The following is a 14419-nucleotide window of genomic DNA, read 5'->3' as shown; positions in this document are numbered from 1 at the left end:
AAAAAAATGACTCTTTCCGACTCTAAAAGATCGTGGTTGGATTGACACGGATACGAAAAAACGAATCACCAAAGAGTATCGTTAACACTCTATCTAAGAATTAATTTGGTAAATGATTCCTAAATTATTTACCAAAATATCTGCATTGCTAACGCACGTACAGTCTTTGTTTGAATTTTAAAAAGGGAAAAAAAGCGACTCACAGTAAAACATCGTAGCATCAATTTATTACTAAACAATGCTTTTAAACAAACATTACTGGAACAATACTAAAAATGGTAAAATTGGCAGAGTGGCTTATTGTCTCACTGAACATTTGGGTTTAACATCCATGATCAAATATTCAAAATAGTTAATAAAAGAACATTGAAAACCCAGGAAGAACAAGGGGCGATAAAATGCAGCAACAAAATCAGATCCAACATCTAAGGCTTGCTGATCCAAGATCAGAAAGTAGTTCGCCCCAACAGATACGGAAGGGCTGCTTTAAGTCGATCGGTTTTTCCAAGGCATATTTCGCTGGATCGTCATCAATCTACACAAAGTTTAAATTAAACTGCTCTGTTTGATTGAAAGTTAACAAACTAATAAGAAAACAACTGTAATATTTTTATTGTTAAAAATCTGTACGAGCGTAGGGATTGCATGGCACGGGTTCTGTTTTTTCTTCAGGTTTAAGGGAGGTAGTAACTTCATCAAAATGTATGGCTTGAAGAAAAACTAAAAATTCCAGCATATTAAAAAAATGACAATAACTTACCGTCAACATTATCTCTATTTTCTTCAATTTTTACATTAATTTGACCCATTTTGATTATAGTTTTTGCCAAATTTTTCTTGTAGCTCTTGCAAAATACTTCTTCCTTGTGGTGGAGACTCAAATTGTAATTACTTTACCTCTGATATCAGTAACTGATGCTTGGTAAATGACATAAAATTAAACCAATAACTACTACTTTCAAATCTGATCATAAAAAATGAAAGTTACTATTTTTTTGGTCTAAATATCTTTTGTGAACCTGATTCTTTAGTCTAAAATCTGGGTAAAAAAAACTTTCTTACATGTGTAAAAGAGCAAACTATATCAAAGTGTAACAATCACTTTTGATTGTACTTTAAATATATATGCAATACACGTTAATTAACTATACTATTTTATATATGACCTGCCTTTTAACCTTTGTTCCAACTTATCATCAATTGAAGTAACTCTACACTAAAATTATTTATATTCATGATTATTTGTTGCTTCTGCAAAACAAGTAACACAGATGTCATTAAAACCTGTAGAATTGATAATTTCACACCTGTTCACATTTATTAACTTTCCCTTACGAAAAAATTCTATAGGATGCTACTATCCTCCTATAGATATATATTCTTGAAGTTGTATATGTCTATAGAAATATGGTATATGTTGATCATATAGAAAACGTTATCTTATATGTAGTCTATATAGATCAGGGGTTCTTAAACTGGGGTCCGTGAACTGATATTAGGGGGTCCATGAAGGCCTAATTAAAGAACTAGTGTATACTTAAAGTAATTAATTTTTTCCCTATACTATATATACATATACAGATACATTTCTACAGGACATATGGTTTTATCAAAGAGTATAACAGAAAAATGCTCGGTCGTTATGGGATAAATTAAAGTCAACAGTGAATAGTAACATCAATTTTATATTCATAATATGTCATACACAATCCCAGTAAAAACGAACTGGTAATGGACAAACAAAATCAGTACCATCAACATTCATGTAAATGCATTTCTGAATAATATCTCTAGGATATATACACACATACTTATATATAAACTCAGTTACTAGAAATATAAAATCTGATGAACAGTCCAATCCAATATCAGTATGAAGTGAGCGCGAAGTAATTGCAAATGGTTTAATTAACAACACAATTGCCAGTTCACATTGGCATGTACCAGTTATTATTTCATGTGAAAAGACGTACAGTGCGAGTATATTCAAAACCTGAAAACAGTTGATGTTCATACAAAAACCTTTTATGTGACATAACTGCACGGTTAACATCGACTCCCACTAATGCTTGAACAGCACGCAATCTTGGGTAACAATAATATTTGCCTTTCTTTACCTAGCCTTGTAGGTTGTTTGCAAGAAATACATATTTTGCTTTCACGTATCCTGAAGTCAATGACTTATAAAGAGTATGAACCTCAGGATGAGTATTTACATCAATACATTCTCCCCTGCCAAGACAGACATTTTTTTTAACATTAAAAACGTTTCAGCTATTTGTAATGGAACCTTCTGAGTTCCCTGAAACAACTTCTTAATTGTTCTATTATACCCTTCAAACAAGAAAGTGGATGTTGCCCATAATGGGCCAGATTTAAAGACTATCCCTGCAAAGTGTATTAATGAGTGAACATTAAATGTACAATGTCTAGGTCCATACAGCTGATTAGTCAGAATTACAAACTTTTTTAAACAGGCGTTTGCTTTATAAACAGTTTCACTCATCAAATTGAACAGTGCAAACACAAATAAAAACCAATGGTTTAAATACACTGTAGGTAGAATACCTCTAAAAACAGGAAGAGAATAAAAAATCAATGCTCTATACTTAGAGGCCTTCCAGTGTTTTCTGGTTGAAAAAGGTCTAGGACACCTGCTTATCTCTTTTGGTGGCCGTATTCTTTGAATTCGTTCATCTAATTCTATTTCCTACATAAAAGTCATGGTCCCTATTACTAGTATCAAGCCATATGTGTTGACAAACTGCCTAGTTACACCTAAACATGCCGTATGTTGTAATTCTGAACATATACCTTTGACGCAATCATAATTTGAAAGACGCATTAATACAGAAGGTCCTTTCACTCCATACTCGGCTACACTTGTGTCTTGATTCTGCACAGCCAGTCTCCTCTGCTCAGTATCTGTTCTTAATGGAACATTGCCTATGCATGGGTATGTCCGAAAAGGTGGCCCATTACCATAATTAACTGTGGTCCCTTTAAGCACCAATCGCATCCATATGTACCATTAAATTGCTTGCAATTTCTAACTATAGCTCTTGCTGGAGCATCTGCAAACAATGCAAGTACAAATAATTTTCTAAGTCCAATGTTGGTTTGGAATCCTGCTGTTCCAAGTTGAACAAGTTTATCTGTAAATGGTTTCAGGAATTTCTCGGCTTGGAGGATCCAAACCATAAACCACACTCATAATCATGTGTTTTCGGCGAAGGTGCGGTGGTAGTTCATTTATTTGGCTAATATTGGCCAAACAGAATAGTTGGATGACTTGAATATACAAACACCATCAGTGTTGAGTAGTTAATGAGATATCATTTTGTCCTAGAATGCGCTGTTGGATAAGATGTTTATATTGACGTCCATGTGATATATATCCTTTAAGTCTGTTTCATTTACGATATTGTCCAAGTTTCTGTTGTTCAAAAAGTCACTTATTCCATGGTTATATCTAAACTGCTGCGAAGTTGTTCTTGAACAGAAATACCAATAAAGAAGTTGCCTACCCTGTAGCTAACATTGGAATTGAACTGGGTGTCACATTTTGTGCAGTGTTTATCTGTACGATCTGTAACAAGGTATGACATGCAGTCCACACAATAAAAGTGAACCTAAAAATAAAAAATAAATATATTTTTAGTTGTTTGTAAATATAATATAAAATCAAAGTGTGAAAGTGTACATATGTCATATTACTTGCATTCCACATAATCTCTAAGGCAGCGATAACCAAACTTTTCTAAAAATTTTGCCTGGTGGACCTGTTGCAATTATTTTGATAATTCGCGGCCCCCATAAAAATTCAAGAGTCAGTTGACCCATGTTTTTTGTAGTACACTAGTGCTTTCTAATAATGCAAACGATTTGCTGATAGCAGGTAGTAGGCTAGTCAGACACAAGACACACATCATAAAACATGCATGAGTTCGAATAATTAAGCCTAACAAACATTTGCTAAAGCCTAATGTTGAAAAACTTTATGACTAACTCTACTTGCGGACCCTATGAAACTGCTGTATAGACCCCAGTTTGGGAACCGCTGCTCTAAGGTGAAATTTTAATACAAATGATATGATAAGTAGCCAAGCTATATTTAATATGAATCCTGCTTATTTTTTGTGAAAGAATCCATACACGTTAGTGATGATGGGAGTAGAGCTTTATGATGAGTATTAGCGAGTCATAATAATATTAATTTTGATGACTGATTTATTATGATTAATGCAGTTCGCACACTATTAAAAAAATACACAAGATATAACTAGATGAGTTGAGTCTGACCTTAAGCGAGTCAATAGTGTGCAAGACTTGTACACGAATGCTTTGAACTAGGAACACTATTTGGACAATCAGTTTTAGAATATCATCCATAATGCTTCATCCGACAGTATATGCCGCAAAACATATGACATTATTAGCAGTAAACTCTGGGACCGTGTGATTGATTGGTGCATCTTGGTAAATGGGTTCGTTTCCTCCCTCATTATGACAGCCCTGAATATTAATAAAATAATCTTTTATTTGCAGAATGAGTACATGAATAGGTAGAACACAATAATCAAGTGAAATATATGGATATTTACATATATATACAAATACATATATATACAAATGTACTTGCCAAATACAAAGCCACCATATAATGTGTTATGTATTTCAGCAGTAAATGTTTGGGTAACAAGGCTTTTATGTGCTATTGCAATATTATTATTTGTATGAATTTCTGTTAATGAATTGCTATTGTATAATAGGTAATGCGCTATCGAATCGAATATTATTGTTTGATGCACAATAATTGTTGTGTGATTATTTTTATCTTCCAAAAGTATATGGTAATGATATTTCTTTTCTTTCAGGACCAAAGAAAAAAGAAGTCATTCTCAAAAAAAAATTGATGATGATGACGACAGTGAAGAGGATGATGGAGTTGAATCATGGGTTTGTATTTACTAGTGTAAACCATTCCTTGAATTACTCTCGAGATATAGCCTGTGCCAGATTTGTTTTGCTAAATCATCCATAAAATGTTATTAAAGAGTGCCTGTGCAATTGATTTATTTAGGGTGTATTACTACTATCACTGCTATAAAATTATACACTAGTGTTTGTTTTACACAGAATCAGATTACATATTTAAAACGGAAGGTAAAATCGCTAGAGAAGGAGAACATGCAGTTAAAAACAAAAAACAAAAGTCTGCATTTGACTCTGGAAAATCAAAAGAGTAAGTTGTATACTATATACATTGTGGTTTGATGCACATGAGTAGTATCTGAGGCAGTACAGTAATATGAATACTTATAACCTTATGTCGTAAGGTCTTACCAGCCAACAAATATTACTTTTAATGTAGTAGGGCCTGTGTCTACCTAGACTAGAGTAATATTTTTGGTAAAAACAATTAAGCTTCTTTTACTTTTCAGATATACCTAATTTACTAGACCTTCGTAAAACGTTTGAAAATAGAACAAAAAACTTCTACCAGCCTCCTCAAGTCGAGGAACAGAATGGTGAGAAGAGTTTATCTTCGTCATCTTTATCTTCCCCACCAGTATCCCAGGTTTTAGGGATTTATGTAATACATGTTGTACATTGTACAAGTAAAGGTTTCACGTTTTTAGAAATAGTACAGTTTGATGATTACTACTTGCTTGCTTTTAATAGGTAACTTTGTGGCCTGGAGTTGATGTAGATGAGTCTAGCAAAAGAATGCTGGAACAGCAAGAGATGTAATACTGCTGAATATACAATGCCTTGTTACGCCTGATACACCAACTGAGCAATGCATTTGCAAAGAGGTCCCAAAGAATAAGTTGAAAGGGGTTGACGACACCATAGGTTTGTTTATTTAGTTTTTTGGGGGTTATCGGATGTTTATTGGTTTGGCTATGTAACATATATTCAAAGTCCCCTTTACAGCCGCATATAGTAAGTAGGCATATACATAGTGCATACAATAAGATTCATATAATATATTTTAAAATCTTATTTGTATTTTTAATTATTTTTCCAGCCTTTGTAGTCAAGGAGACACGTGCCAGTAAGCCCGTTTAAGCCGGATTCGAATCTGATTCGTTAATTCATTCTCTCTCGTTTTGGCGCTGGAATGAATTAAGTTCTCTCGTTTCCTAATCTGACAAAAGGAGTGGTTTTCAATCCGTTCTCCGCTTATCTGTTCGTTTCGCTGACGGCCGGAATTGTTTGATGTTGAATGACCTGCTTTAACGCAGTAAAACATCACGCCACTTTTGGGGCATTATGACGTAACACGAACGGCGGCTAGTCGTAAACAAAACAAGTTTAGCGCATAAGGAAAGAACATTACATACACTCGTTGGAATCAGATACTAATTTGTGACATAGGCGCTGGTCTAGAATCCACAACATATAATATTATTTGTGTTAGGATGCGGGTTTGGGTAGGTTTAAATACTTTGCTTTAATAATTGTCTCAACGCTGTGGTAGGATTCTAGGCCAGCGCCAACTACACATTTTTTCACCTTCTTTTGTCCACTTTGCCTTGTATATAGCGTTGGCCAGCACAAACAAGCTTAACTTTCCTGCACTTTTTACATTCTGTGTGCCAGGTAAACAATGAACTATACAGACAGTCAAAAACGTACTTAATCGGCAAACCTAACTCAAGTAATTCTTGGGTTTTTTTCAATGTTAGGTTAATAAAAACGAACAAGCAGCAATAAATTGCTACCGCAAGGAGTAGCCTAAGCCGAAAAATTGATTGTGCGTTAGAGGTTTACTGGAATATCAGTGCAGTTTGTACACTCAAGCTGGCTTGAACCTTAATCTAATCTGCCTGAGAAAGGTGCATATAAACAGGCTTAGTGATGCCAAAGTAAAAGCATGCATCACACAGCTACTAAACACTGAAGGGAAACGATTGGATAGACACTGTCATCAAACAGCACACAAAATGCAGAAATATGATAATATCACAATTTGCAAGTGACAGTCTTGTTTATGTCGTACTTATTACATGGTGGTTGACACATAGTGATATTTATTGGTGCTTCAATTTGGTGCAGAAATCTAGTGTTTATAAAATAAAAGCCTATGCAAATTATGGTGTTTTTTACATATAATCAGTATAATGCTTATAGACTCTTGGTATAATCAAAGATATATTTAGATGATAGGGAGGTTTACAAAACTTCCAGGTACGTGTAGAATAACGATTTATTATGAAGGTATTGTTTCTATTCACAAGAAACTCATAATATATATAACCCTGTAAGATCCTATAGGCTCTATCTTGTATAGAAGTGCGTATGCGCGATTCATCGTCTTTTGCTACAGGTCCACCTATAATATCCTATAGACAAGTCAATAGAGCCTACAGGCGAGTATGTAAGATACTATTGGTGAGTCTATACGATCCTATAGGCGAGTATATAGGATGTTATAGGCGAGTCAATGGATTCTTTCCTATAGGCGAGTCCATAAGATTCTATAGGTGAGTATTGTATCCTATAGACGAGTCTATAGGGGTACCCATACGATCCTTATAGGCTGGGTGTGTTCCAATTTCCTACAGGAAACCTATAGCTTTACCTATAGGTAATCATATAGAATATTTTCGTAAGGGTTAAGGTAAAACACCGGGCTAAAATTTATAGAAAACAATGCCCAGCAGTAATATAAAATGTATCACTGGTACATCCAAATGGGGATTTGACATTAAATGCTTTGTAGTGAGCAAGATTGAAAGAATTTATCTAGATGGCTGTGAAATTTTCAATTTTTTTAACACAATAACTGTAAAAGGTGTTTATCAAAATGCATTGTTCTATAAGGTTCAACAATGAAATACAATTCGTTGCTTTTAGTGACTGCTATGATGAGAATTTTAGAAAACCGCGGAAGATTATCGTCATATTTTAAACCAATATCATATATCACAAAAAACTTTGACGAAATATTACACCATTTACAATAACCTGATTTGCTCAATAAATTGTATCACAATAAGTAATATCCTGCAAAACACATGAAATAAAACTAGGAATATTTTTAATACTTCCGATTGTTGTGGTATCTTTAAAAGAAACTTTGGCTGAAAATAGCAAACATTGTTGAAGTTGATGTTTAAAAGCCATTGATTTGGCAATATTTTAAAAATTGCAAATATTATGAGCATGTCGCTTAAAGACATTATGTTTGGCTTCGTAGCGCATGCAGCTCATGTGTACAGTTGGTCCAAACATTCTAATGCATGTGGGATAATGTACAAGGTGGTGATGTTTGTTTATCATTCTTACTTCAGGCCGTTTAATAATCACTGAGCAGGTTTAATTGGCCTGATAGAGCTGGCGCGAAAGCGACTCTTCTCGCAGTCGACAGCGGAGAGAAGCGACACGAAAAAGGCGATCGACTCTGTAAAGAGTTAATTTTTGAGTGAAGATCGTGAGAAGCGTTTTCCATTTTTAGATTTATAAAACAAATGAATTACCGATTTAAAAAGGGTACTCTATTTGAATCCGCTATCAAAAGTAAAACATAAAAATAAACTTGCATTTTTTTCTATCGCCATTTTAATTTTGGCATTTCTCAGAATAGCGTTATTTTTGCAGCTTAAATTCCTACGAATTGCTTTTCTAAGTTAGTTATTATATGAAGGTCTTCTTCGACTCTGTATAGCAGGGATGGCGAACCTCGTGACCCACCACACATTTTTGTTAGTTGAAAACTTTTGAACTAAAACAAAATGTTAGCTTTTTAAAAAGATGTAATGGAAAGTCCATTTTTTGTCACAATAACTCAAGTAGGTTGCAACAACTAGTTTCTCACTTGGAAACGGCCTGTCCCATCTTACGCACCCCACATCACCATATGCAGAAGATATACTGGCTGTTTATAGGTGGTACAAGATAATATGAAAACCTTACCTGTATAAGAAGTAAGCCTGTTAAATTACCCATATATTAGTAAAAAATGAATTTTATACAACTTCAACAAATACGAAATAACTCCGATATAAAAACAATGAAACCAGGAAAAAACACCCCTATTTTCTTTAGATTGATATGTTTCAAAAACGCCGTCAGCCTACTGAAATGTTTTTGTGTTAAAATGATGGCTACCACTGGGTGCTTCAAAAAATATTTAAGAATTGGCGCGCCTAATGGCACGTCGATGTAATAGCCAAGTCCCGACTCAGGCAACGTCCCTTCTAGGGCAACCTTCCCCTACGTTTGCGAGTGGCAAGATTGGGGGATAAAGGTCTGTTGTCCATTACTGTGTTGCTCTATATGAAGCCATGTGTCAGCGTTTTTTCGGGCAGCCAATTACTTGACGATAACCTTGGCCTAATCTTTAAGTTTTCGTCAAATGCTGTTGGGCAAGCAACTAACTTGTAATGCCTGGTGTAGAGATTTCCCAATTTCCTCAATGAGTTTGCAAAAGAACATTCCATCGTGAAACGCGCAAGGTAGGTCCATATCAAATAGGCCTATTTTTTTACTTTTTGACTATTTCGCGCACGTCCGGTTTGTTTACGTTTTGATGCTGTCTTTTCAAGTAGATCTGCGCTTAAAAATAGGTTAACAAACGCTGAATAGATTAACTATTAAGGTTATTGCCTTTCCTGAAAACACTTTACTTCCTCCGTAAACGTAATTAAACACATCTTTAGGTACAAAAAAGATCCGAGACCCGCCTGATTTACAATTGTTCTAACATTTTAATAACACAATTCTTAGTTAACATTTTGTGCGGCCCGCGACTAGTGCCCCTGAGCTAGCTTATGCACAGCGTATTTGCCAAGCAATAGTAACGCATTATTAAAATAAAAATCTAGGTATCATCTCGGCGAATGTAGTGAAAAAACATTAGTCGAATACTAAAAAACCTCGCCGGAGTCCAAAAACAAGCCTGGCTATGACTAACTAAGTTAGTTTAATTGATTTGTTAAATAATTAGAAAGTAGGTGTACTTATTCAACTTTTCTCTTCTTACATATTGAGTTAAATGCTGTGGTGTGTTGAAGGGTAGATTAAACTTCACGTTACGACCTCAAAATCCTATTTTACGAGGTAAATAAAAAAACCTGCAGATGGAAAAACGTCAAAAGTGACCCACTGGTCCCACAGCTCCCCTACAATGAGTCTATGACCCTTAATTACATTTATTATATGTTTTTATATTATGTTTGTGTTGTTTTGCAGTACCCTAAATACTAGGCTCTTCCCTGGTAAATAGCCTTAATCCGGCCCTGATTCTGGTGACAGACTGAGTACAACAACCTACAGGAAACCGACGTTTAGCGGACTTTACACCAAGTGGTCCAGCTTCGTACCACGCCACCAAAAAGTTGTGCGCACACTTATATCACGCGCATACAAGATTCCAGCTCGTATATGCCACAAGATGCACAACGAGTTCCGGAATATCACGAATATCCTATTGAAGAATGGCATCAACTCGGTCCTTCCTCCATCGTTTACACTGTGACAGGACAATGCTATGCGATATATTGCCATAAAACTTAAAATCTAGGCAATATCCAACCACCACATCAAGAAAGAATTGTCGCGGTTCATGCGGCCATTCTTACATCGGTCAGACACGACGTAACCTTCGAACCCGTATGCATGAACACCAGCGTTCCGCGTCCTCCGAAGTCTGCAAAATTGCAGAATAATCCTAACCACCGAGTGAATTCACTACCGCCTCATTCTGTTCGCTGCTTATACAGCAGCACAAGCCCGTTCTCAATGTTGACACGGTCTCAGTCCCCTTGTTTTTGATTAATACATAAATGGTGTGTATATATATTTGCGCATTTCTATCGTAGAGTTCTTATTTTATTTTATTACTAATTCCCTCTTACGTGTATCTGTTGCTTCTCATTGACCTCATAGTTTTATCTTTGCCCTACCTTCGCCTTGCGGGTGTACACTTTTTCGTTGCAGTTCTTATCACCGTTACTTCGCGACTTCCTTTTTTCTGTTTATATAGCGTTCTAAAACGCCCGAGCTTCTAATGATTCTTTTTTCACTTGGCAAAAGCACTTGCCGAAACATTTGCTAATAAAAGAATGAATCTTTTATCTATTATTTGGGCCACTCTCTTTCTACTGAAGATTAATAACGTATAAATCAGAAAGGAATAAGACCTAAATAGCTAGAATAAGGGCCTTTGCAATATTTTACATGACCTTAAACTCCACCCCCAAATTCCATTACTAGCTTGACCAACTTCCAACCATAACTTAATTTCTAACCCTTACCCAACAATAACACCAAATAATCCGGTGCCAGAACGATGGCCCCCGGTCGTCCCATACACCCTCCAGTTCAAGCGTTATTTTTGTCCATTTATAGGCCGTATTCCCATGAAGGACCTATTCGACTGATTATAATTATTGAAGAGTATATCCTTAAAAACGCAAGTGACACACCTCCGGGAAGGCTGCGGCATACCGGTTGCGGAGCACTGGTGTAGAGGACCAGGTACGACAAGAAAATTAACTTTGGGTAAGTGTTTATTGCACATTCTTTGTAGTCGTTCCTTTTCACTATTTGTTTGTTTTTCTTGAGTTAACCTGTTGTGCCCTGGTTTTGAAGGGCATTAATTTTCGGGACCTGTCGTTTGTTTTCCAAACAACTGCCTCTTCCATACTGCTCCTACGATCAATTCGTATATAATATATGATGGCGGGCGACATGCAAGGTAAAAAACGACTTTTTTGGTGATCAACCCTTCCCAATCCCGACGAGGGGCACCACCACGTTTCCAGCCAATCACTGTAAATTGAAATCCAAGCCTTGGGGTGGTCCACTCGAACATGGAAAATTCCATCCCACCATGGTAATAAGCAACCCCATGGATGGGAATTCCAGGCATGGATTACCGATGTGATGTTTATTGAAAGAAAAAGTTTAAAGAGTAAAGTACGAAAAACTTACAACAATTTCAGGTAACAATAAATAGCTACTTATCAGGCAGAGGTGAATAGTAAAAGGCAAACGGCCAAACATGAAATAGAGACATGTATTTATATACGATATGTTTTTTACAGACATATCTTCAACTCCGGCAAAGGAAACTGATGCACAACAACAAGTAAGCATTATACAAGGATAGCATTATAACCTTGGTTGTGCAATGTGCAGAGCCAACATCTTGGCTTGTAAACTCAAGAACTATGGGTGTGGACAGTGGTGTACTCTGAAAAACATTTAAACACAATTTATTAAAATAGTGAACAAAAGGAATCTTAGTCTACTAATTTACATTAATATATATAGTTGGTTGTTGTTAACCAGCTAAAAAAACTCGATTTTAAAATGCACCACAGGTCAAACTTTACAGTTTTGTTTATGGATATAATCTGAGAATGGTTACAAAATACAACACAGCCTTGAAACTACTAAACAAAAATTAAAACTCATGATTCAATACCAGTGGTCCCAAAAGTGCCAGTGGTCGTATATACTAGGATAATTTGCAGTAGTTTAAGATGTTTAAAAAACTGTGACTGCACTTCTCTTTTAAAACAGTTGATAAGGTAAAAATGAAAATTACATGTCTTTAAATTGTTTTACAATGGTTCCAGGGTTAAATTAGGTTACAAGTTTTACGATCTCCAGTATATCATATTGGGAATTGACCTGCATTGCAAACTTATCTGAAACTTAAATTAGCAAATTCACAAAAACTTTAGCCCTTGCCTACAGTTTTTTTGATATTTATAGCCGTGCAAATTAAATTACAACAGCATATTTTAAAGCTGCTTAATTACCAAAGTTTTTGATCGGGTATAGGCATTTTAAAATAATTTTATACGGTAAATTTAGTTATAGTTAAACAAATTGACACAGAATAAATAAAGGTTTAAAAACATACACTGGAGGCTTTTTTGGAAGTCAAAGTTGCAGAGGCAAAACTGGTGCTTGATGAAACTAAAAAACATTCCACTCTTAAATTGTGACTAAATGTATTTAGAGTTATTTCCAACCTTTTGGTTCTTGCAACCCCCCCTTTTCGTTTGTTTAAAACTTTAGTGTTCGTGACTACTATTAATTAGTAGTCAAACAAAGTGCCATACAAGAAAGCTAAATTTTAATTATTTAAGCAGAAAAAAGCATGTTTTCTTGTTACCATCAGATATCCTACTATTAATTAGAAGTAAAACAAAATGCCATACCAGCCAGACACTTATATTTCTCAAAAGCACAGAAATTGCTTTAAAAGTCATGGGTGGGTTGTTCACCTGTCATAAAATGCAGACTTGCCAAAAATATTTTAATGGGTTTGATGGAAATGGGATGATACTAAATGGTTAGCTTTTAAAGCTGCAAAAATTCCAACATAAGGTCAAAGATGCACCTAAAGATGTGAAACAGCTCAAATATCCATGCGTCTTAAAACAAGAGGTTAAACATTCTTATAACAAACAACTTGATGGTAAGTTTCTAGTGGTGGGATTTAAATTTTTTGTCAGTCGGTTCTATCACAAAAGTCGTATTTTCCACAAATAAACTGATTAATTATTTTTATATATACTGCAGAACTTCGTCTTACGCCGACTGATCCCATCAAAGCTAACAGCCACTCTAAACGCAGCAGTCGTCCCATGGCTTAATTGTACCCATTTTCAGACAAACTATTTCCAAATCAAAATTACTATATTTACACAATTACTGAAAGTGCAAATTTGATCAATGCACATTTAAAAAAAGCACGTTAGCTACTTGGATCTCAAAAATCGGTGTATAAGATAAGATGCAAAAATCCATTGACAGTAACCAGTATTGCTAACCGGTTTAGAGATCTCATAAAATTTTGTGAGACGGTACTATAGAACCGGTGCGAATCGGCTGAATCCCACCACTGGGTATAAAAGCAAAACAATAAATAAAAATTATGTACTTTGTATAGTGTGCTATTTAACCAACTTAATACTATTTACCTGCAAATTTTGAGCAGCCATCCTAATTAAAAAATCTTTGACATCTAAGCTTCAAACCCAACCAGGTCAGTTCGCATTTATTGGCACTTTTCTCCGATATCTTCAGTGTTTTTTTCAGATTTCCAGGTGTGCAATTAGGATTTTATGCTCATATTGTATGAATATTTTAGATGTGCCCTAAGACTTGCCCGCAAATGCTTGTTTCCTAGGTGAAAGTAATTTTATTCAATAAATTTAATTTTTTATTCTTAGATAAACCTATAAATATAACTACAAATACAGCTTATAGCTCATTATCCTAAACATATATTTGATAGCAAGCCTAATCTTTAGCACGACGAGAAACTCCAGCGCTAAGCTGCCTGACTTACTTTAAACTTCTGATGCTAAACGTTTCAACTTGATTGTAATGTCATCCGCATATCGGCCAATCGGGCGTTTGGAGTTTAAAAATTAGCGCGCCGTTC

This window comes from Ascidiella aspersa, chromosome 5, assembly GCF_963924565.1.
Source record: "Ascidiella aspersa chromosome 5, kaAscAspe10.2, whole genome shotgun sequence".
Taxonomy (NCBI): domain Eukaryota; kingdom Metazoa; phylum Chordata; class Ascidiacea; order Phlebobranchia; family Ascidiidae; genus Ascidiella; species Ascidiella aspersa.
Note: the sequence above shows the minus strand (reverse complement) of the source record.